Source organism: Stegodyphus dumicola, chromosome 2 (assembly GCF_044657685.1).
Source record: "Stegodyphus dumicola isolate Sdum_Otavi_A_Nest chromosome 2, ASM4465768v1".
NCBI classification, from domain to species: Eukaryota; Metazoa; Arthropoda; class Arachnida; order Araneae; family Eresidae; genus Stegodyphus; species Stegodyphus dumicola.
In genome coordinates, this window is record NC_140769.1 from 199,667,405 (window position 1) to 199,694,375 (window position 26,971).

General features: G+C 31.4%; 1 protein-coding gene across 4 annotated transcripts in view; it reads right to left on the reverse strand.

The window, feature by feature from the left end:
• LOC118181677 (paired box protein Pax-6-like) overlaps positions 1-26,971 on the reverse strand; it is a 279,053-nt gene that overhangs the window by 248,889 nt on the left and 3,193 nt on the right. The window contains exon 2 of one of the 4 annotated variants that reach the window (XM_035350860.2): positions 12,437-12,524. The exons of the other annotated variants lie outside the window; for them this stretch is intronic. The gene's annotated coding sequence lies outside the window, so the exon portion shown is untranslated. The remainder of the gene's footprint in view (positions 1-12,436; positions 12,525-26,971) is intronic. 4 annotated transcript variants of the gene reach the window in all.

Sequence of the window (26,971 nt, forward strand, 5' to 3'; positions counted from 1 at the left end):
GCAGCCGCGTACCATGATTAATGGTCGCTGCGCTTAAATGACCATTATCACCATCTGCCTCAGCAATCTCGAAACTACCCATGGTCAAAGTCTCCCAGAAATGATGCCACAATTTAAAAAATAAATGAAACCGGAAAACAAAAAATAAAAACACTGGCCCATCTGAGGAGGTGCGTCACCATCAATGCGTGAAATTGAAGAAGATGCTGAAGAGTTCTCGACTGTTTTTAAGTAGAAAATGACATGGCCCTTCAACACACCACAGTCTGGGGTGTGAAGAAATAGAAGGGGGGCACCAGAGTAGGGAAGGCAATGTTTGCACCTGTCCATCCAACCAGAAGACGTCTGATTTTTTCTTCGCAAACCCAAAATCTTGATTACTCTAATATGCGAGACGTATTCCATCTTTCTTCGAAGTTTTTTTATTTTTTTATTTTCATTCTCTGGTGAATATTCCTGATCAAGCACACTGCAAACATCTTTTGTTCTTCGCTGTTCGAAATTTAAGCATCCATGACTTGTCTGGGAACAGAGGAATTCGGAAGTGCTTGCGTTGCTGATAAGAAAATCTTTCTGGTATCACTGTGCTTGCACAAGGATGTATTGTGGGGATTCTTGTTTTTCATGGCCCATCTTGAATGATACTGGAACCATGAAGTGTTAATCCAAGAAAAATGAGTTCAGCACATTGAGGTAAAATACCTATAATTTTCAGTTCCATTAGATTCTTTCCTATTTTTTACTGTGTAATAAAGAAAAAAAAAAGTATCTGAAGGGATTCAAATTATAGAGCCACCTTAGAGGGTTTTCAAACCCTCTGATGCGACTTTTTCATATATATAAATACAAAACGACGCAATACGATATACATATATTAATTATATATTACACATAAGCGTTACAAAAATAATTACGAGTGTTATAACAATAGGCCACGTGATATTGTTTAGCATCGACAACATATGCATTTTGAGCGTTATAAGCATTCATGAATTCTAAGTGTGGTAAGCATTATAAGCGTCCATAAGTTATAAGTGTTGTAAAAATAAGTTAAGAGCATTATAAGCTTAAAAAAAAATAAATTACCAAGCTTATAATGTTATAAAAATAAGTTTATAAATGTTACAAACCTATTTTCTCTGATAGAATTTAAATATTATATAAATATTTATATATAAGATTAATTTCAGAAACAACAAAAGTTACGATTATCCTATCTATGGAAAACGGTGGGGAATATTAAAGATGTCTTAAAAGAAAAAATAGAAATTTAGATAAGTCGAACAAATACTTTTAAAATTGTATTGCTTAACGAACTGATAAAAGTATTAAAAATAGATTTTCACTTCGAATAGAGCGGACATAAATCATATAATTCTGATAATTTTTTAAGAGCTTTATTCTAATGTGCTAGCTAAACCTTATAGAATGTTACTAGGAACAGTAAATAATTTTTTTTTTTTTTTTGATAGCTCAACACTTTATTTAACAGCCATTAACCTTGCGCCACTACAAGGCCGAAAGTGGTGGCCATTTCATTATGTAAGCACCTACTAGGTGGTTACAACCGTGCCTCCTCCGGAATTCGAACTCGGGTCAATCGTTACGGCTGTCAGGTTGACTAACCACCATACCGGCTGAATGGCGGGACAGTAAATAATTGTTAATAATTAAATTAAAGAATAAACCAATATACAGAAAAACACACAAATATGAATTTAAAATAATACAAAAAAAAAAAAAAAAAAAAAGAGAGAGAGAGAGAGAGAGAGAGAGGGGGAGAAGGAACTTTGTTTGGTGTAGAATTAAAGTAAACTACGCGTTAGAATTTACACCCAAATAAAGATTGCTTATTCTTGCCTAATTTTAACGTAGTGAATAATAAATTAAATTAAGTTAATGGTAAATAAACGAATAACAAATTAGATAAAAAAAACTCATTAACGTATCCGTATTATCTCTGTGTGGATAATAAAGCTGTGGTAAATTTCGATTCTTTTAATGCTACTAGAGTCATACATATGATATGCAGAGTTGCCGAAAATGAAATTGTCAAAGCTTCATTGTAATATCTGTTCGCAAAAAAAAAAAAAAAAAAAAAAAAAAAAAAAAAAAATGCATCATTTGGTTTCGATAAATTTTCAGTCAGACAAATTTTTTAAGCATTTCTAAATCATTTACAACTTTCTTGACAGATCCATTAGAAATTTACACATTGCCGAAGCATTCCATGAATCTTCTGCTCTTCCTCGAGGGTAAGAATTCTGGTAAATGATGACGAGGAAGGGGTTTAATTACGCATATTGGTATAATAAGAATAACAATATTTTATTGCCGTTACAAGCATTAATAGAGCAGCCTTTGAGTCTTTACGTTACGCTACAAAATAATTGTCATTCGCAAGACCTCGCAACTGTTGACATAGTATGGGACATAAGATATTCAATTTCCTCGCGACTTGGCAAACAGTCAGTCGCGAGGCCGATTGTCATTAGATATAACATAAGATCGTACAAATTATAAATCGTACAAATAAACATACAATTTATAACCGTATAAATAAACTGTACATATTATAAACATACAAACAATAAACGTATAAACGTACAATTTATCGTACAAATTATAAATAAATGTAGATGCTAAAAAACTAAGAAAATCAAAAGTAATAAATATAAATCTTTGAATCTCTTTTTAAATTTTTAATAATATATTTAATTTATATAATCCATAGTGCATTTAATTCATTTGAATTATAATAAATCAAACTGATGATTTTTATGAACATTCCCACTGCTATCGTGATAAATAAAAGACGTTTCTAACCCCATATAACACGTAAACTGGTAGAGAATAATTTGCTTAGTTTAACTTCTTTTATTATTTACGGAATTATTTAACACCAAGAGATTTGTTATTGGTCTTTGATTTGTTTCTCTAACTATATGCCATAATACTATTAATTTTGTTACATTTATTTTTTAATTCCCGGTACTCTCTTTATACACAGTGCAGCTCATTCATTTGATAAATTTCTACTGTCAGAACCATGATTCCTAAATTTGTGCTACTAATTACTAATTTCTATTAAATGTGTACTACTAATGTTGTTGCACGAGACTAGTATTCCCGATGTTCTCTTTATACTCAGTGCAGCTCATTTATTCCATAAATTTCTATTGTCAGAAACATGATTCCTAAATTTTGTAAAGTTCGTAACCAAGATCAGCATAGCATTTCCTTTATAAATATTACTTGAGTTATAGATTCCTTCCCTCCCCCGTTTTCTTTTAGTTTGGAAGTTGTAACTCTGCACAAAATTAACACGCCCCGTGTTATCCAGCGTTAAAGCTGCCAAAGAAAAAGGAATCGAGACTTTAAAAAAAAAAAAGTGTGTAAATAAAATACTAATACGAATGACCTTGTCCGAATAGTGAAATTCACATTTAACTGTGCTCAGCTTCTGTGCAGAGGGGAAGAGCCAAAAAAAAAAAAAAAAAAAAAACGCAATACCGTTTCAGGATCTTCAGTCATTGAATAATAAACAAAACGCAGGACTGAAAAAATCCTTCGTAATAGATTTTCGAAGACCAGGGGATGGCAAGAGCGGAAATAATTCTATCTGGGGTGGTTGGGGGAGGTGTCGATCTGGAATAATGAATGTAGTGAGCTTGCGAAAACCACCTGTAGCAGTTATCCGTTCTCAAGTTACGCGGTGCCCTGAGGATCGGACGAAAACTGTGTGTAACTATATTATTAAGAGATGATTGTTTTCTTTGGGGGCCTTCCCCACATTGCACTGGTAGCACAATTTGAGGTCGAATTCTACTTCAACTTTCCTGGTAAAAAAGGAGCCGATGCTTGAGAAAGGGAGCTACGAATTCCTTCTTTAGATTAAAGCTTATTATCTAAATAGTGTTAAAAACTACATCACTCTACTTTGAAGCATACGAATCAAGGCTAAATTTATTGTTTTAGAAAAGCCGGAGAGCAATGGAAACCTGCCAGAAAAAGTAAACAAAATTAAATAAGTAATGCATAATTGATTAAATAAAATGTAAAGAAACAAATAACAGATCGACAAATTAATGTATTTAATTATCGGGATTCTTATTTAGGATTTCGGCTAGAATTATGATTTTATTTGGAGTGAGTGAAAGTTACTGAAGCCGAGCGTTCGCTTGAATTTAAGCCGCAGTGCGAGGGCAGTGATATATCAAAACTGAAATATTTTGCAAAAACTAAATGCTCGTTTGTGCATATCAGTATATTAAAGAAAATAGGTGCAAAAAATTCTAAATAATGTGTGTGTGTGATTATGGCAAAGCCTCGAGGGCTATCTGCCTAAGAGGAGGGATGCCTTCGTGGAGGACTTTCTAAGGGAAATTGGCTCGTATACACGTTACACATGGGAAAAACCACGAAAACGCCCATGCAGCCGGCCCGTTCGCGGGATTCGAACCTCGGACCGAACTACCAGTGTTCAGCGACTTTACCGCTCGGCCGCTGGTGGGCTCTCTAAATAATGAAAGTCAAACTTCATTGGAATGTAAAAGAGTAGAAAAACTCTTAAATGTTTATCTTCGCTTTTAAAATAAAAGATAATATTGACTGTTGTTTTTAGGATCTGCAAAACTATTAAACGAAGTGAGGCTTAACAAAAACCATTGACTTAAACAGAGTGGTCTCAAATTGGCGACGCGTATGCCGTATGCGACCTCCGAAGCAATTTTGTCCGGCCCACAAAAACATTTCAGTTATTTTCCTTACGTATGTATGCATTTTACAGAGCAGAGATTATGCATTTTACAGAAATTCATCTTTACGGTCACTTTCTTTTGTGTCAATAAAATTCGCAGTTCCATCCTTCATTCCTGTTACTTTAGCAAAAATATTCTGAAAAGTATTGATGTTTCAAGTGATCATTCTTCTAGCATCATCGAATCGTTATATGAGAAATTTTCCTGAATTTCATCTTTCTTAACGTTAAGTCTCCAAACTAAAGATATTTTCGTTCCTTCCATTTGTTTTCCATTTAATCCTAAAATGAGTCCTTACCTTTCTAAATGCTTCAAGTTGTATGATTTCTTGCTCTTTAAACCTGTTAATAAAATTAAGTTCTCGGTTGTGGAAAGAAGAAGTGCCGAACGTTTATTCATTATGCATTCATAAAATTCCTTGCGAATGTGATTTTTCATAAAATAGGACAAACCTGCAGATCTTTAAAAATTAAAGTTAAGCAAACAGATCCGTTACGGCAAACAAATTGAAAAGAACCTGTCTTCAACAGTATTTGCTTGTTTGCGCGATAAACCATATACGGAAGCATTCACACGATAGTCTATGTGTCATAACTGTCATAGTCCTAAGGCGTAAACGCAGCTAACACCTGTAGCACAGGATTCAACATAGCTAATCAGAGACGGCAAAGTTGCACATGCGTGAATGTGTAGTTGACTCAGCGAAATCGTTGATCGAATTCGTGCTTCCTTTGCTGTGATTGGTTTGGTTCTTGGCATAGTTCTTAGCATAATTGGCAATGTCGAATAGTTAGGACATTTAGGCAAAATTCTTATGCCATTTGTTTAAAGTAGCAAGGTCTTCTATAGTGTAGCAAGTAATAGAGTTCGGTTTATGAGTATTATTTTTTCAGGACAAAATTATTGCGCACACTGACTTGCCTCTGGGCATGGACTTCCTAACAGTGTCCGAAATCTTATGTTTATCAGTTTCGTTGATGAATTAACTTCGATTTCTTTCTTTCGGAGGCTTGAAAAAAAAAAAAAAAACTGTTACAAACATCATCTTTTTTTTTTTTTTTTTTTTTTCCCTTTCGAGCAAGCACTTCAACTTGCTAGTGAAATGCTGGCTTCTGTTGTGCTCATAGTAACAGCAATACTTTGATAAACTTATACAGAACTTCTTCTCCAGTTATAGTTATTTTCTTTTTTCTTTGGTTTAATTTTTGCATTGAATTGCTTCGTATGCTAACTAGAGCTGTCTTTGCTGTTTCCTATGGTATTACTATGATTTTGTTCGGATTGCGTCCATGAGTTCGTCTGTGATGCGTAGATTACAATTATTACATTCATAGAACCCACGCTCCAGAGAACAGATACTGCGTAGGACTGATACGGCGTAGAACTAACACTGGCATACAACTGACACAGTAAAATAAAAATTTTCATAATGTTGTAATAAAGAGAATTAATGCTTATCTATTACCTTTACCGACGCCGCGTATACAGTCCAACTAGCATGCACGAGGTATGAAAAACACCGGACACTGCACAATTATAGCCAAGAATTACAATTAGCAAGAACACATAATCAAAACGAAATGAATTTTATTTTTTAAGGTTTTTTATTTAAGGTTCCTTCATAGGCTGGACACCGGCATAGTGTCAAAATCGGCTTTTGAGCTGCCTGGTCGATTCTGAGTGAACAAAGAGGTTGCATATTCTATGTAATGTTGGTCCCGTGTCGCATTCCTACAGGCTATGCACTGGAGGAATTTGTATCTGATCTATGCCTTGTGTATGAAGTGTTATGCTTCCGGTTGTCCCCAGAGGAAAAGCCACAAGCTGTGAGTTCCGGTAAGCATACTAGCTGTGGGATACTCGCCTAGAAGCACATCAAGCTCTTTCGCCTAAAGATAAGACTTTGGCCTTGCGTAAAGATTTCCTTTGCAACTTTCATGCATGTTCTTGCTGTGTAATACCAAGAGCTTCCTTCCTGCATTACTAGTAAGAAAGCGCAACATTCGTAACAATAAATAATCTACATAATTTTCTTATTTGTGCAGTGAAATGTGTATATTGCCTGCGTTATTTCCTTTTCGTAGAGATTTACCTTCCCGATCTTTCGTTAGAACAAAGCATATTTCTTTCGAAACATGTCAAAATTAAAATAGTTGACAACGTCATACTAAATACAATCATTTACAATTGACTTAAACATATAATCAAATGAAAGATCAAAGATAAACTCAATGAAATAGTGTGCAATATTCATTCGCTAATTAAAAAAATCATTTTTACAGATTTGCTTCTTTCAGTATCGATTTCATCCTCTATCGTAACTCAAAGCTCAGAATGCCCCACTGAAAAGTCGATCATCCATTTGAACTCAGTTTTACCATCTGCCTTAGACATTCACTCTAAACTTCGTAAACATTCCCCACAAGAAGATGTACAAGCAGGAGAAGTGCGAAGCGCAAGAAATAATCATAAACCATCTCGCATGGGTGATTCTAGTAATGGTTTCAAGGGACAAGTGGTGATCGGGTGCACAATTTATGTCGTCTGACAAAGCGGCGACCGTCGAAACTTAACACGCTTTTGTGATTACTAATGTTCCTTCTCGAAAATGGATGGGGCAACGAGGAGCCGAAAACGTCTAAATGCTCAGTTTTAATTGCGCAATCATCACAACTCATGACTCCAGGGAAGCAGGTGGATGCGTATTTTCATACATTACAACCGGAAAGTAAGGACATTTGATGGATGTTTTTACACCAAACAAAAATCGTAATTATGGGAAGCATTCACAAGTAAATGCTGAATAACTTTACTCGCTATTGTTGAAACGCCAGACGGATGTTATTGTTCTAACACGCAGAACAAATTTATTCGAAGATTTGAACTTTTCTTTTAAATACGCAAGAGGGCTGTAATATCATCATGCAATGTTGAATTCTTTTTACTTCATTCAGAATTAAGATTGATTATATTGCAGCTCACCTGCAAACTTATGAGAGAAAAAAGTCAGAAGACTTTTGTAAAAGATTCAGAATCAAGCCTCGAGTGAATATTTCAGAGCAAACAAACTCATATCTGAATATTTTTAGACAGGAATTACAGCGGAAAAACATTTACTACAAAAAGTAAAAGTGAAAATTTAAATGATATTCATTTTAACATATTTACAAAAGAGCATTCTCCTCCCACACACACTTAAATCTAATTAGTATTTATCGTCTTGTTTAAATTACTGAACCACAACGGTTCTAAAAAGTCGGCAAAATGAAAATCAAAAATATTTTTAAACACGGCAAAGGGAAATAAAACCAGTTTCATTTTAATGTTACTTTTATTAAAGGAACATAATATCAATATATAACAGTAATTTTAAACATATCGTAATTGTCTTCTTAAAAAAGGGGGGGGAAGGGAATTCGGAAGCAGTTCGGCGTTAAAAGTAACATTTCATATTCACTTCAGGATTTCGTACGGGAAAAGCTGCAGAAAGCGAAAGATATGCGGCATTAATTGTTATTTCAGAAAAAGTTTCTAAAAATTAAAAATAATAATAATAATAAACCTATCAGAACAGATTCTAATAGTTCAATAAACTCCAAACTATATTTCAACATATTTCCTACATTATATTTAGTAAATATAAACATAACTTGCGATCTTGAACACAGAAATCAGAGATCAAATGAATCCTTAAGTTTCTCGAATCCGAATCCTGAAAGTTTCTCGAAACTCTACTCTCGAATCCTTCATATAAGAAAAAGAACAGGACGGGGGGGAGCGAGCGCTTTTACTTCATGTTTAAATGGTATAAGGATGATTTTGATATTATCAACAAAATTGAAATCTGCCATTTATGAGAATCAAATAAAACGAAAAAGTAGATTTTATAAATATGAAAATTAAAAAAAAAAAAAAAAAAAAAAAATCTGAAATTTTTCAGATTTTATATTACGCCCAAAGGAGCGTTTTTTTTAACGTTTTGTGTGTTACCGTTATTTATTAAATATCATACTCTTCGCACGTAAACCACATAACATTCGATTCAACAGCAATATCACAAAATATTTAAAAACAGCATATCTTTATAATCTCCGACAGACAGCCTCACGCGCTGGAAGTAAATTTTTTTTTCGTACTGTGCTGCCATTATTTGCTTCGAAATAATTGAATTTGTTAATCAAAAATTGTCAAAAATTGGTTACAGGTTTACAAAATATGAAGGAGATAGTACAACAAATTCCAAATTCGGGCTTCAAGGTGCCCATGTTCGGGTGGAGGTTTACGCTATTCGAAATTTGATGACTCTAGGTACCATCGTTTTTTCACAGTGCGAGAAACGTACATACATTCATGCAGATTCTTCATTATTTAATTTCTTTAAAGATAATACAGGGCGTAAATACATGTAATACTTAAATTTTCCGTAATTTGTTGTCTTTGAGTCCTATTTATCTTGTTGTAAAAGAACATAAAGATATACAACATAAAAATACATTATATTTCAAGCACTAATTCGAACTGTAATGTAATTTACATTCTGCAAACATAAAGCTGAAACATCATTTGAAATTATTACTTGAAATACAGCAATGAAATTATATTTCAATTATTTTCCTTAGAATAATTTAAACTGAATCTCTGTTTAAGGAGTGGCTGTACTTTACGTGCTTTGAAAAAATGGTTTCGAGGTGAGTCTAAGAAAGTATTCAAATAAAATCTAGACTTAATAAGGAAAAAACTACCGTTCTAATACGCATCTTAAGCTTCATAATACTCGCCATTTCAACTTTCGAGGACAAATTTTAAAGTAACAAAAATTATTCATAAAATAAAAAAATTAAAAAATAAAAAAAAATTAAAAATAATTCAAAATTAAATCAAATTATTATCAATTTAAATAATGTAAAACAAATCACTGAAACTTCTTACGTGAAACCTTTGAATCTATTGAACCGAAGAAAAGTTTGTGCTGATTGTCATTTAGAAGATGCGTCTATTATCACCTATTGTTACCTTGTTGTTACATTTTATGACAATAGATGGCAGCACTACAATACTCTTTTTTTTAATTTGCGTAAAACGTTATCGAATAAGCCAGAGCATTTGAAGTATGTACAAAGAAAATATAACAGTGTAATCAAATCCAACAATGAAAGTAATACGTAGAATTAACTTACCCCATACAGCGAATGAGAAAAGACGAATTTATCTATCAAGTGGTTAGTTCGTTGGTGCCATAATTAACTCAAAACCGAATACAATTCTTCATATTTATGTTATCTCAAAAAGTTTTATTTTATTTACCTATTTTACAACAGAAATAATAAAAATGAAAAAGAAAAGATTAATTCAAAGAAATTTAAAAATCTAAGAAAAAGGCTAGTTTTAAACGATAAAAATAAGAATTTCGTTACAGAGTAAAAATGTGTAGTGTAATTTGATCATTGACGATTTTTTATACCTCTTTTCTTTTCGTATTAATTTTGAAGAACATTTGTTGGTTTCGTTGGATAAGTGTACACAAATTTAGATAATTGATATTTGATGAAGCATTTCTAGTTAGTTTAAAAAGAGGAAGTGCATCTAAGGAACTTGATTACAATAAGTAGCATTTAAAATTGTGCTCTGTATTTTTTGACGCTTTCAAGCACATTTTCGCTTCTGTTTAAATTAATACGCTGTCAACTAATTCTTTTTCGAAAAGGCACAAGTGAAAATAACAATTCACAGCTTCCCAAATGTATTTTGAATTGTATATATTAAGTATCTATTAACAGAGTTTTGGAAGTATCAAAAATAATTTTTGGGGATTAAAAATTTCAACAAAGTATTAAAAACATTATAGAAAAAAAATGCAAAAAAATGCAAAATGCAAAAAAATGCATTGTTGGATTTTTTTTTTAATTCTATTCTGATTTCAAAGCATATAACGTTAAAAAGACTTTTTAAATACAACAAAGACGCTAATTTTCGCAAAAATTATCTTTGATATATATAAAATTATCTTTGATATATATATATAAATTATACGCGTTTGAGTTTATGCCAATCAGATGCATTATAAAAAAGAAAATATACATTTAAATTTGTAAAAACATTTTTATTACTTTTCAGTTTCTGAGTTTGCTAACTATTGATTGAAAGATAAATCAAAGATTGATATAATTGGTAAGGTAAGATAAAATTAGATTAATATAACTGATATAATTAAAGATTGATATAATTGATATGGTTGATATAATTAAAGATTGATATAATTAATGCAATTACGATTGAAAGATAAATTAAAGATTGATTTGATTGAAAGATAGATTAAAGAGTTTATATTTTGTCGAATGGTCAGATTCTGAGAATCCGCTTTGGCAGGGGGCATTTGAATGATAAATTAAAAGCCTTGTGTTTCACTCAGCAGCAACGCCTTCGAAAGGTTGCTACTAAGTCCATTTTGCTCGTCTGTTAATTTGCGAGACATAATCTTGTTTATGAATTTTATTTTAAATAATAACGCTACAATAGATAAATCATTAACACTACAAAAAGAATAGAAAATAATTAGAAATATTAGTTCTAATAACAACGCTACAAAAACATATTCACTTCCGCGTGGTATCCATTTAAAAGACTCTTTTATTGACAACAATTTAAAATCAAAACCTTTGATTCAAATACGTGGCAAAAGGGTAAATAAACAAACAAACAAACAAAAAAATTGTTATGCTTTTGGTCATCGTTACAGAGCAGTTGATTCATTTGCTTTTTGTACTGCGAATCTGTTAAGTAAAAATTGATTATGGTTTAATGTTTAAGTTCCCTACAAATGTTTTTGGCCTTAAATGTTATCAAAAAAAAATTTTTTTTTAAACAGCCGAACTTTTTATTTAACAGCCATGAGCCTTGCTCCACTGTAAGTGGCCGGAAGTGGTGGCCATCACTGCCTCCTGTGAAAACAGCCCAGCCACTATACCAGGTGGACTTCACAAGACAGCTGCTATCTTGAGATAAAGATACGTTATATGCATTAAAGCAAAAAGGGCTTTAATGCATATAGAAATAGACTAAAGATAATTATTAATATCTTTGGGAAAGTTATCACTGGTGCCAGCACGCTTTTGCTAACTGATCTTTTTTAACATTACTCGCTTTTTAGAGATAAACCTTTAAATTCAGCGCAAAATGAGAAGAAAAAGGGAATTCACAAATCATGGATCTGGAAATGTCACTAATCCAAAAATTTAAACTAGCAAAGATCAGCAACGTTCCAATTTTCCAATTTTTGGAAATCTTTCCAAAAACGATTCACAAAATTAAAATCGCTTTTTTAAAAAAAATAATGTAAAAGGATGTAAAAGCAAGTAAAGCATTTTTTTTTTTTTTTTTTTTTTTTTTTTTTTTTAAGGATAAACTTAAAATTTAATAAGAAAATCTTAAAAAGGAATTGAAAGATTTTTCTAACATCGGTTTAGAAATCTCGCCCCTTAATGCGTCCCTTTTCAGCCGAATACAAAGGTGAGGTTCGGGTAATCAACGGCTCGAGTTTACTACAGCTAGGATAATTAACTTCCGATTATCCGAGCCGTAGTTTATTTGTTGCATAAAGATGGAAAAATTATTATTATAAACTGTTAGCGTAAGCCAAAACTGCCTGCAGAAATTGGTAAAAAGAAAAATAAAAGTACCTGAATTAACAGTAAAGATAACAGACGACGTCAGTGCTTGGGAATTCTCTTTATCCACACAAGAGTATGTAATTCACTTTTACCTAATCTGAAATGTATAAACATTGTTAAATCATGCGTTAAAAGTAGCTTGTTCCATGATAAAAATTAATCAAGCATACAACCACTGATTTAATATCCTTTAGCATTAGGTTTTGTTATTTTTCACTTAGTTACTTTGTTTTTAAAAATGTTTATTTTTCAATTATTTATACTGTGTTCTTTTTTGTTTTGACTGCTGGTTTAATTTTCCTATCTAAAGACTAGACAGCTGAGAAATCCAAATAACTTGTTAGTGTTATATTTCCGTTAATTACGGTACAGATTATTTTCTTCCCCCTTTTTTTATTGCTCTCGAATTAGTTGCGATGAGTTATCTGTGGATGTCATCTCCGGTCTCATCCTAGCTAATTTGAAATCGACTTTGTTATTGAGGTTTGAATGCAATAAACAGTTAAACGACCTTAAATAAATTCTAATAAGAATACAATAAGTACTGTCTGCCCACATTAACCTGATATCCACGATGCTTTTGAGCACAGGCGAAAAAATTCAATTCATTTGCAGAAAAACAGTCAGTCAATTTCGCTGAGATGCGCTGATTTATTTCATGTTTTGGTAGGATCCCGCTGTAGTCGCTGTCTTTTTAAATACGACATGGTACACAAGCAATTAAAAATCCCCCTTCCCGAAAAAAAGGCTTAGAATCTTTCCAATGAATAATAAAAAGAATTCTAGTTCACTAAAGATATTTCTTTCATCTGAAATGGAAATCAAATTTTGCCGGATCGCTTGCAACAAGAGATCTACTATCGGTAGACAGTAAGCATTTTACTTTCTTCTACGAAGTAAAGGAAGTACAGTGTACTCTCGATTATTCGCAGCTCGGATTATCCGGACCTGGGGGTGGTAAAATTCGAGGTAAAGTTCTACGAAAATGTCGACCTGGTAAACATCGAGGATTGTTTTGATGGCGATTCGACTGAGCCCTGCATTTAGTCTTTGAGTGATGCTGATATCGTTTGAAATGTCACAAAGACGGAACAAGCAGAGAGTGATACTGAAATTGCAAGCAAAGAATTAAGATGGTGCCAGTTACATTGGTTCCGAGACAGCAGGACTTTATTGAACAAAGGGGATTTGGAATAGAGTGATAAAGTAGCATTTCAAAAAATACGCAGCGAAGTTCCAAATATTTAAACGGTCTCAAAAATAAAGTAAAAGCATCTGTTTCTTTTTAAATAAACACATGCATGAAAATTGATAGTTTGGATTATTCGTGTTTTTCAGTCTGTCCTCGAATTCGTTTTGACTATTTTTTTTTCGTGGCGTCTGTACGTATGAACTGAATAAAGAACTCTTTATTGCAAGACGGATTGTAAAATGGATTAAAAAAGACTTTTTCGTGGCGTCTGTACATGCGTAGGTACGTATGTCGCATAACTTAAAAACAATTAGCCATAAAGAAAGAAAAGTTTGTATATGGGACTGCTATAACATCCAGTTGTGCATCTCCTTTTTTGATTGTATTTATACAGGGATGGGTATATGTATATCGTAGAGTTATTAGGTTTTTTTTGGGGGAAGCAGAAGACATGAAAAATGAGCAATGCCTTCACCGGGATTTGAACCTGGACCTCTCGAATACGCGCTTAGTGAGCTAGCATTACACCACAAAGACATGTTTGATGGAGGAAGGAAATACCTTTTGATATACATATACATACTTAAATAAACACCCAAGCATACACATATATATGTGTGTGTATGTACACCCGCACCTTTTATTTTCGCGATCGTTGTTCATAATCATATACTTCCAATTACAAAAGTCTTCTAAGTGACAAAAATGTTCGCATTTCGACAATGTCAAATTTAAGAAAAAATAATGTTGGACAAATAACGAAACCTAACCGTTAATGCGGTGTTCCGGTTACCATACTTAATCAGGAAAATTTATGCTCGTTGTGAAAAAATAAAAACACAAGATGTTTGATTCCCGTCCGAAAAAAGGCGACAGAGATATTTAATTTCAAAATTTGTAATTTTTTATGTCATTTTCACATTGCCTTGAGAAATCAGTTAATTATAGAATTAGAAAAATTCTAGGAAGTAACTTTAAATGAAGTGCAGCAAAAAATGTTCATAATTTGCATAATTTAGTAGGCTACACAAGGAAGTTTTATGGCGTCTACATCAGTTATTTCTTTCGTAATGCATTCAGATGATCAATACATAAAATTTTATATTTAGGAATTTAAAAGAAAATGCAAAATAAAATAAAAGTTTTACGGGTTGTTTTGAGATAGTATTCTAACAAATAATCGTTCGATTTTTACCATGACCTAGACGGTCCTACTAGAAATCACTTATGAAAAATAAAAAAATGGTCAAAACTTTATTTTTTGAAGCGAATGTAATAACAATTAAAGATTTTTTTTTCTAAGAATATTTTAAATAGCACGCAAGTGGACAGTGTATACTGAATACTTTTTAAAATTATTCGAGAGGAAACATGTACACGCAGACAATTTTACTCTACTGCAAATGAAATTTAACAACGTATACTCGTACGAAATTAAAGAATACTGCTTTAGCAATGTGGATTAATATACAATACAACGCAAAAATATCAACATATTGATAGCCCGAAGAATGGCAGGCTTACATTCACATTTACATTTACAAGTTCGACGGATGAGTATCAGATACCTGTTATCTTTATACCATCAACAACGATAGATTATGATTATATCTTGCTAAAGATCAGCAGCACAGTTAGTAAAAGGGATAAAACACCTCATCAGTCTACAATTTCTTTGTTTTGAATGCATACATTGTGTCTACAGATTCTCCTGCACCAAATCGATACATGCCGCCTTGAGTGTTTATTGCGCACCAGTCTATTAGACACAAAAATCTGCTTCAGCAATCGATAACGCTTATGAGAAGCTTAACACGATATACAAGTAACAAATGTATAACTCGATACCTGACATAAAATTTCCTTTGCCGCTTGAATAAGTAAATCGAGGACTTGTAGTCAGTCCTCTTTCATACTAATTGTATCCTTTTGTTTTTCCTCTCAAAAATAAAACCCAAACTTTCTCACTTCATCATGCACTTCATAATACTAAAAGCAAAGTATTGCTATGAATTTTGTGTATATGTATATAATTTTAGTAAAATTATATGTAAAACTATAGTATCTCCCGTATAATGTAACACGGAAGACATCAAGAAAGTAAAAAATTAGGCAGCAGGAAGCAAATCCATTTAACATTGAGGTAAATGACTCGCCAAACTGGCGCTAGACTGGGAAGATAGTGCGAAGCTTGTGATGGTTTTTGTGACTAATTTTCGTAGCCAAATTTGGCGAGAAATAACAAAGAGTATCCATCTTGGCAACCGTATGGGTGCGATCCCTTTATTATTGTAATTGGTCTTAACTGTAACTGTTTCCGGCCTATATGTAACAATAACTCTATTAGCCTTCCAGGCAATTTCGAGAAATCGAAGGTACTGGAAATTTCTTGGCAAACAGGAGAAAATTATGGAAGACAGAAGAGATCATCAGTTCTCAGTTTAGTTCAGAGTACTGAGAAATCACTCTTGAATGAATGCGAGCTTAAGCATTAAAGCTTTTTATATTGTGTTACATTGAAAGTTCTTAGTAGTTTGACTGTGGTCTGTCATACCGAGAAGAGCTGTACGGGTACTTTTGGGAAGAGTTCCAGAAATGTAAAGTGTTTCTTTTCGGAAAATAAATTTTATCAAGCTGTCATCGGTTCTGTGTGCATTCAATCCATGATGAACTCGTACTTAATTTTTATCGAATAGTCTGTTTATATATGCATCATTATTCTTACTATAATGTGGACTGAAAAAACTTGAAAGAAAAGTGTATATAAGAGGCTTAATATATTCTTTAATATTTCCCTGAAGGACTATTGTTTTCGTTTTGCGATTTTGCGTTGAATCACTATAAATGTCCGTTTCACTTTTCAAACTTTTGCCACCTAATGTTAGAGTCTTGCATTATATTTGAAGAAATTAAACAAGGAAAAATCTGCATAAATGTATGTATATTTCTCGCATTGTGATAAAATAACGATACATAGAGCCACCGAATTTTGAAAGACGTAATCCTCCTACGAATATGGGCATGTGGAAGACCAAATTTGAAATTCGGAATTTGTTTTATGATCGATTTCATATTTTGTAAAACTTTAACAAATTTTTGATGAACAAAGTCAAGGATTTCAAAGCGAGCAATAGCATCACTCTACGGGGGAAAAAGAAAACATTTTTATCTCCAGCGCGCGGAACTATGTATCGGAAATTCTAAAGATAGGCTCATTTTAAAATTATTTTGCGACATTGCTATCGAACTGAGTTTTATGGTTTAAGTGCAAAGAACATGATATTTAATAAAAAAGGTGACACACAAAACGTTAAAAAAAACGCCCCTTTAGACGTAATTTAGAATCTGAAACCTTTAAGACTTTTTTTTTTTTTTTTTTTTAATTTTGGTCCTTTTCAATTTTTAAAATTATTCTAAATTCAATCTTGAATTGTAGTTAGTTTCGCAGAAACATTCTATACATTTTGAGTGGAAAAGTCACAAATCCCTCTTCTTTAAGAGTTAAAATCACACTAATATTGAAATAAGCCATACAAGCAGATATAAAGTCTATAAAAATTTTGAAAAAGAAGTAACATTCCCAAAGTCATCTACTAAGCAAAATAGAAAATAGAAAAGTAAACGATATTATCAGATCAAATGTATGAAAGCTTTGCTGAAGAAACTGAATTGGAGTCATTATATAGAGATGTTTACGCTTTGGTAAGTGTAGAACGCTTCAAGAAAATTTAATTTATCAACTAAAAACGTCTTTTAGGCAATTTTAGAACAAATAAAATTTAAAAAATAGTTAAGAGATTATTAGTTAGTTAAAGTTTATTTATCTCTACTATAAGATTCTTTATTGTGAAATTTCAGTGTATTTTAGTTAAAAATATGTACTCATGTGTTAACCTACATGAATAAAAAATGATGTAAATTACCTATAAATTAAAAATAGTGCTAAGATTTTCAAGACTTTAACAATAAAATACATTAATAAGAAAGTATCACGAAAACTGAGCTTGTGGAAAACTCTAGCAATATTATAACTAATAAAAATTGAGCTTTTGAAAAGTTCAGTTTTTATTAGTTCTAATTTTAAGTTTAGCACTACTATAACTAACAAAGGTTGAACTCATGGGAAGTCCTAAGCAGAAAAAGTTGAACTTGTGGAAAGTCCTAGTCATAGCATAATTAATTTATGCGGTGTGTATCGGAGTTTGCGGAGAATTTTAGTGATGTTATAATTAATAAAAGAGGAACTCGTGAAGAATCCTGGCAACAGTGTAACTAATAGAATTTGAATTTGTAGTGAATGTTATAAAATTCTAATCCTAATAATGTAATCTAATAGGCCGTACAAGGAAGTCATATGGTAACCATAGCATTTTTTTTTTTTTTTTTTTTTTTTTTCATAAAGAAAAATAACGTCAGTGATAAAACGTCATAAAATACTATCATGTATTAAAACAACACAACTTTTACAATCCCCATGAATTAAACCTGTTTTGATAAAATCATATGTTTATTGTAATTATTATTGTTAGCCCAAAGGGCTATTACCGTAGAATTTATTCGCGTAATAGTCCCCTTTTTTTTTGCAAATTTTTCATTGTGAAAGTCTAGGTGCGACTCTTATGCGGGGAAATCTACTGCACAATATTGTTCATTTTTGACGACTTTTCCTGCTTCAAAAGGGGGTACGATTATTAAGTGAGGGCGACTATTACGTAAGTAAATACGGTAATCTGAAAACGGCGTTTTGCGTCGTTTAACTTTCTGCGTTGATTCACTTTTAAAACTGCTACTACCAAATATTTTCGCCCTGTAATATATTTAAAGAAACTAAATAATAAAGAATCTACACGAATGCATAAATGTTTCTTGCATTGAGAAAATACAACTGTACCTAGAGCCATCCAATTTTGAATAACGTAGTCCTCCACCGGAACATGGCCACTTGGAAGCCCGAATTTTGAATTTGTTTTATTACCTATTTCAAATTTTGTAAAACTTAAGCGAATTTTTGATTAACAAACTCAACGATTTCAAAGCGAGCAATGGCAACACTGAACGCAGGAAAAATTTATCTCCAGCGCGCGAGACTGGGTATCGGAAATTCTAAAGATATACTGTTTTTACATATTTTGTGATATTGCTATTGAATTGAATTTTATGTGATTTAAGTGCGAAGAACATTACACTAAATAAACATAACTCACAAAATGTTAAAAAAACGCCCTCTTGGGCGTAATATAAAACCTGAAAGCTTCCTTTTTTCTTTTTTAATTGTAGCTATCCCACAATACTCACCACAACACGTAATTTTGCCCGCCTAACTCGCGATTTCTGAAAAGTCAAACAAAAAAAAAAAAAAAAAAAAAAAAATCAGCGTTATAAATATAACGCAGAACTCTTACTTGAAGTAATATTTCAAGAGATGTAAATTATTTTTATCACTACACTACGATCTCTGAATACATATCATTTTCCATCCCTAAATTGATTAACTCCAAACAATTTCCAGATTTTTACTGTTCGCAGATTCATATTACTGTATATATAATGAATGAATCTCGTTGGCGGTTTCGCAACGGTTCATCTGGGAAAACTGTTACACTTTTTCTGCCTCCTTTTTCTTTTTGGCGTTCATTTTCCTCTTCCCGGCATGTTAGAATTAGCCGCTAGGAAGCCCAACGGTGACATTTACGGCCACCTGATTTCCGAAAGATGATTCAGACCGCTGACATTCACCGACAGGTGGTCCGGACACGTGCAGAAGGTGAATTAGATATCTTATTTCTATTCGATCCGTGGATACCTCTTTGGGGCTGTTGTGCCGACTGAAGTGAAAACGCTCTGCTTTGGTACACACGATGCCTTTCTTTTAGCACTAACGAATAATAGAAACATTGTATCAGTTGGTATTCGAAATTACTATAGATGCAGAATTATTTGAGTATTTTGCAATGCCATCAGATTAAAAACTGATGCTGTTAGGACAGTAAATTTTTAATATTTAATCTGTCTCAAAGAAAATTTTGGAGCGAATTAATGGGACTGTAAAAAATTAATTAATTAATTAAAAGTTATTGAATTAATTATAAATTATTAAAACATTATTTAATTATTATCTTCAGTCTAACTCAAAAAGTATTGCAATCAACAGAATATTAAAGAGAGCGGTAAATTGCACTATTTTGAAACTTTTATTAATACTATATTTTATGCACAGAGTTATGTAGTGTAAGAAGAAAAAAAAAAAAAAAAAGCTGAAAAGGGTAGACCTGATTTCGGCGAAGCTTGTGACGAAATATGAAAGAGAATTATTATCGAAAATAATCATTATCTATTAAATATTATGATTTAATGATTTTTAATAATTTTGACTTTTTCGTCTGTTCATTTGATCTATCCCGAACTTATATTCTTACCTGGGGGGATTAGTAAGATTTTATTTAATAATAGTAAAGAAATTTTTTTTTTCTTTGAGTGAAAATGGATTGTTTAATCAGAAGTGTGAAGTTACAATTGCTTTTAGACATGAAAATTTGCAAGTAAATTAGCTAATGCAATCTTTCACATCCATTCTCATAGACTCGCTTTTTATTTGTAACGAAGCGTGTTTTTCACCATGAATACATTTTACTTCTTGTGTTTCTTCGGAATATAATGAAGCAAAAAAATTCTTTCATTGGGCTTCATCATCTTTTTTTTTTCTTGAGAAAAGTTTTGAAAGACAGTTTAAAGATTTTGTAGAGCAGTGACTATCAAAATGTAGAGAAGGGTTTTTTAAACTTTTTTCAGTCGCGATCCCTTTTTATCATTGAGATTTTATCGCGACCCCCAGGCCCCCATAATAGTTACAAAAGTTTTGTGGGACCCCATAAATATTGCGCAAATCCGACACACGCGTGAGTAAAACTGTCAATTTTTTCACTTGTACTGTAATATATTATTGCAGTTTTAGGTCATTAACTTTAATTTTTAATTTTAAGACATACAGCAATGTGAAAATTGTAAATAAGTAACAGACGAAATGACAGCGTCACGTGCAAAGCAAGAAAAATTAACGTTTATATTATAAAAAGAATGTGTCGAAACATTTTCGTTTATCTTTGTCTGTATTGTCTTATCTTTATCTACTTTCAGATACATTGTGTAAAAATATTTGGTAATTGTAAAACTATTATAATAAGTTACAGAAAGAAATATCAAAACTACTAAAATTTTTGATGACCCCGTTGGGTTCGCGACCTAAGAAACCCTGGTTTGGAGGATATTTATTTATTTATTTATTTATTTATTTGTGGGTTGCTTTAATTTTTTTAAATTTTCTTTTTCATATTTTACAGTTATACTTAAGCATTTAGTTATGAAATAATTAGTAATTTTTAATTAATCTTAACAGCTAGCTTTCTCACTATATGTTTATATATTTGCATGTATAGCTTACTAATAATAATAGTAATGGCAGCAGAGCACTAGCAGCAGAAATTAGCAATAATAATTACAAAAAAAAAATATATATATATAAAGAAAGAAAAAATAAAATAAAATCTGAAAGCTCTCAGATTTTACATTATGCCCAAAGGGGTGTATTTCTTAACTTTTTGTCTGTTATCTTTATGTATTAAATATCACATTATTCACACTTAAACCATAAAATTCAATTCGACAGTAATACCACAAAAGAAAAACCTCGCGCATAAAATATCCGTGCTTGAAGATGCACGCGATGCTAATAATAATGGAACGCTTTGAAATCGTCGACGTTGTCAATCAAAAATTTGTTAAGGTTTTACAAAATATGAAACCGGTAATAAACCAAAATTCCAAATTTGGGCTTTCAGATACTCATATTCTAATGGAGGACTACGTTATTCAAAATTAGATGTCTCTAGGTACCGTTGGTTTTTCATAATGCGATAAACATGCATACATTCATGCAGATTCTTCATTACTTAATTTCTTTAAATATAATACAGGGAGATAATATTTGGTGGCAACGATCTGAAAAGTGAAACGCCATTTTATTGTGAACCAACGCAAAATGCCCAAACCAAATTAATAGCCTTTCTGAGCTAATGCTCCTTTGGGCTAATAAATAAAAAAATGAACTATTACTATTATTTTATTAACTGCATTATTTTCTTGTAGGATCCCCGTTTCCGCTCCTTATTTTCAAGGCAACTATAGATCAGAAAGGATGTCTACATAATTAATGTAGTAGTTGATATATCCTTACAGAAACATATATTAGGCATCTTTTTATCCATAACTATAAAAGTTGAGAACAGTATGAAGCTTGAAAATATTTTCACGGCTTTCAGACCTTTGCCGTGTCAGCAGCAGCTACAGCAGCTGGAGTAAGTTTCTGTACATTAAATAAAAATCACTGTTTAGTAAATACAATTTTACTGAGATTTTTTTAAATTGGAAAAATTATTGTAATTATGTATTCAATCTAAATTAACATTTTTAAATTTCTATTTTAGGAAAAAGTATTTTACCACACATCTAACGTGTAAATAATTTTTTATCTTTTGAATCTTTTGTATTTTTTATCTTGCAGAATGTTGTTGTTCTTACTTATGCTGACTTTTCTTGGCAGTAACATCAGCCCAAGCCCACGAAATTCCTCGTGGCAAGAAGCGGCATCTTGCAGAATGAATACGAGATGTAAATTTTAATAGATAAAATGTAAGTTCTAAATTTAAGTAACCTATTAAAACCGAATTGAGGACTCGTATGATTTGAAACATAAATAAAGTACATAGAAAGTTCCTATATCGGGTATCATAGTACACTGCATAAAGCTTGCCTTAACGTGGAAGGTAATATTGCTATATGTAATCAGACACATATCAGACATAAGACAAATTATCCGTTCATAAATAGAATTTCATCAAAATTTCATAAATGAAGAGGCAAATGAACTTTCAGCCATCATTTTCAATTTAAAAACTTGATTTAATTTTACGAAAATTTTAAAAAAAATTTAAAATAAACTTCCGCACGTTGAGGTACCTAAACCAATGGATTCGCATAATTTAAATTAGGTACTTGTTATGTAAGGATCTAAACATATACTGAATTTGTACATTTAAATACTAGGTAGCATTCATAGTATTTTCCAGTTACAGAAAAATTACAATGCTGCCTATTAATTTGTATTATACACATTCATAGTTGTTTTGTCACGTTATTATAGCAACTGCTGTCTGCTTTATATGAAAATAAAAACTACCGGAAGAAATTGAAGGTGATGCCAGCTTAAGGTTATAAATAAAAAATCTGACATGGGCATAGCATGACTTCACATGACATGTACGGTCTGTCACATTTTATCTTGCACTTCAATTAAACTTGTTTACTCGAATTATTCTAACTTAATGAACCAGATCCTCGAGGCAAGTTGAAAATGACACCAAAAACTGTAAATTTTGAAATTAAATATATTGTTAAAATATTTGTCGCACGTGAATCAAATTACTTATAATTTTATTCTTTCATAGCGAGCATAAAACTTTCCCAAATATAAATATAGGAACCGCGAGACGATATTAAAAGTTAGATTTCACAATTTGTCAAAAACCAATATTTTTTTTTTAAATTTGAAAGCGCCAAAAAATTAATATTTACGTCATTTAAAACACTTCTGTAACTGGAAGCATATGTCTAAGATCAACGATTGCGAAAATAATGGCCCGGTAAGGACTTTTAATTCAGGTAAATATGTGTATATAGGGTGTATGTGTACGTGTACTTTTAGTATTGCCGATAGCAATAAAAAGAGAAGATATACAATTCTATGTTATAGCAGCCGATATACAAAATTTCAACCTTCTACGGCTAATCCTTTTAGAGTTATGCGAGATACATTCGTATATACGTACAGATGTCACGAAAAAAATCCCTTTTGAATCTATTTCAAGTCAGTTTTAAAATCTGTTTTCGAAATTAGTCTTTTATTCTGTCCATACGTACAGACATCAAGCAAACAAGTGTTTTATAAAGTCAATTCCTACTTAGGTCACCAAAAAAAATTTAAAAAAAATTAAAATACAAAAATTTTTTAATTAATTAAAATTTTAAAATTAATTAAAAATTAAAAAATTCATATGTTTAAGAACTGTGTTAATATTGTCATCAACTACAAGTTATAAAAAATGTATTTGAACTTGAATGGATGAATAAAAAGTACTTTATTAACGATTAAAAATTAATTAATTAATAAGTAATTAATTAATGATTAATTAAATAAAACTTTTTTCAAGAGAATTTCTACTTAGGTCAACAAAGAAAAATTTTAAAAATACAAACCCCCCCCCATAAAAATACAAAAAAAAAATTTAAGTTTTTAATATGGGAAAAAAACTGTATTAACATCAAGTGTCACCCACTACAAGTTAAAAAAAATGTATTTGAACTTGAGTGGATGAATAAAAAGCATTTTATTAACGATTGAAAATTTGAACAAGATATAGGGAGAGTGTGAGCTAATAGTAGGAATTTAAAAAAGCTCCCAAATGGATTCTTTTGTTGAAATATGATAGCCCGAAATTTTATCCGCCCAACCGGGATAGTGTTCAACGACGCTGACTGCCGTAGCGAAGGGCCCGGGTTTGTATCCCGGAGAAGACATGGATGTTTGTAAATGTATAGTGTCTGCGCGGCATGGAGGTAGTTTATGCAGACGTAAATTCTTTTATTATTCATTTTACTGTGACTTTTGAGACTTGTTTTCTAAGAATCACAATTACTTACCTTTTTTTCAAATGCTAAACCGTTCATCTTACTTCCAGAAAACAAATTTGATGAATCACTGCTTTCTATCTACTTAAATATTAGTATTTTATGATATAAACTTTACACTGCGTCATAGTTAGCTATTATTTTTACAGTAATAAGGTAGAAAGTTCTATTTCAATAATCAAAAAATCACTCATTACATCCTATTAATAAACCATTACCTCCGAAACGATGTTTTTTGTCGGTTTCAAAACGAAAATGAGATTATTTTTATAATGAAGATAAAGGTAGCATTAATAGTAATAAAATCCAGTATTATTTTTAAAATATGCAAAAGATAAGATTTTTTCATTTCTTTGTCTATAGTTCAGAGAAATTAAAAGAAATATCCGTAAGGGAGGAGATATAAACATGCTAAAATTATATAGTCACATTCCTTGCATAGTTTCTTAACTGATACTTCGTTAAAGAAGGCGAATGCCCATGGAAAGGTACAGAAACAGCTGATGTTTATTTAATTTTGGATAAAGCCACTAAAACAAACATTAAAAAGTTTAGCTTACTCATAAATTAATAAACATAACAATCATACTCAGTGGAACTCAGATTACGCAGATACAATCCTGAAAGATAGAAAACTTGAAGAAAATAGAAGCTCTGAGCCATAACGAATGTACTTGTGTTCTGAGCTTAGTGTTAGGGGGGGAGGGAAAAAGGAAGGGAAAAGGAAAAATGCTAATAACTATAAAAATAATGGTTATGTCAAAATTTTGCATAGCAGATTTTTGAAAATTATTTGTAAAAGTTTCTCCGAAAAACTGGACAAAGAACTGTTGAAAAACATTGCTTTAATTCCAACTGTAAAAATTTCATTTTTAATGATTTCAATTACACTTAGAGCATTGTTTTTTTTTTTTTTTTTTTTTTTTTTTTTTTTTTTTTAATGTGAAGTAACTGGATCAGGATCATTTCGTATAACTCTTATAATATATTTCTATATCTATATTATTTACTAATTTTTTGAGCGTTCTCGTACATTTCTGTCACATCATTGAATAATGAGCAATAATACAAAAATCGTTCTTTTGAATTATAAAGATTGTACAGTTCTAAATTTTTGTATACAATATTCTGAGTTATTTTCATCACAAGCTAGATTGTTACCTTTAAAAATTAAGATTACGAAAAGAAATCAATTAAAATTAATCGCTTTTGAGGCTCCAGCGATTCAGTGTTACTTTGTCATTTCAGTTAAGTTAAATTCGATTAAGTTTCATTCTATTTGCAAATTCGTTAAAAATTAGAAACGCAAAAAGCTCATTATAGCCTACAAAGGACTGTTTTATGCAGCGATTAGATATCATACATATATTATATATTTTGCTGGTATTTCCGATTATGTAAATATAATTATGTTACGTTAATCCGATTATGTTATACTAACTGTAATAATGCTGTTAAGTTTTAATGAAAATTATCGGTTATACGTATTAAAATTTCCTTGAATTTGATTTCTTTGAAATTGTATTTATTACAGTCATTATTATGAATTAAGGGAACAAATTATTTAGAAGTATTATTGCTTTTAAATTAATTGTTTAATTAAGCAATGTATTGTTTTAATTTGAAAACTCAATTAAAAATTTTATAGAATGTCCAATTAAAACGCCTCTGAGAATTAATTAATTGGTTTACTCGGCAACGTGGGAGTTTAAATATCATGGAAGTGTGACCAGGAACGACGTCAGAGCCGGGCAGCGGTAATTAAGGGCGGCAAATGATTTAGAATTTAGAAAGGCATTTGGGAGCAGAATTTAAGAAACGCCTTGCCCCGAGCGGCAGTAAGTATAGCACCAACCATAATTGTGACGCAATATAAGAGACAAGGAATAAAAAGTAGACAGAGTCATCTTAGAGATCGTCTTAGATAATCGTCCTATTCTCAAAAAGGTAAGAAATAATAGTTGTTGTTTGTCTTGTCCATATTACATGGAACAATAGTTGCCAGAGCCTACTCCAAAGAGAGAGAAGTAATAGTTTAAAATTTTATAAAGTATTTTATTGTTTTTAGCTTTCTTTTAATTATTTTTAAATATTCTGTTGCAGTTTATTTCTCTTTCTCTACACAATTTTTTTTTTTTTTTTTTTTTTTTTTTTTTTGTCCAAAAGGGCAGTTTGCCCAGAACGACTTATTAATTTCGTTTTGGCATTTTGCGTTGATTCACTATATACGTTGATTCACTTTTGAGATTGTTGCTTCCAAATATTAGAGGCCTGTATTATATTTAAAGAAACTAAATAATGAAGAATCTGCATAAATATATGTATGTTTCTCGCATTATGATAAAACAACGGTACCTAGAGCCATCAAGTTTTGAATAACGTAACCCTTCACAAATATGGTACTGGAAGCCCTAATTTGGAATTTATTTTATTATCGATTTCATATTTCTTAACACTTTAACGAATTTTTGATTAACAAACTCAACGATTTTAAAGCGAGCAGTGGCAACACTCTATGGGGAAAGAAAAAAACATTTTTATCTCCAGCGCACGAGACTGTATATCGGAAATTCTAAAGATATGCTCATTTTAAAATTGTTTTGCGATACTGT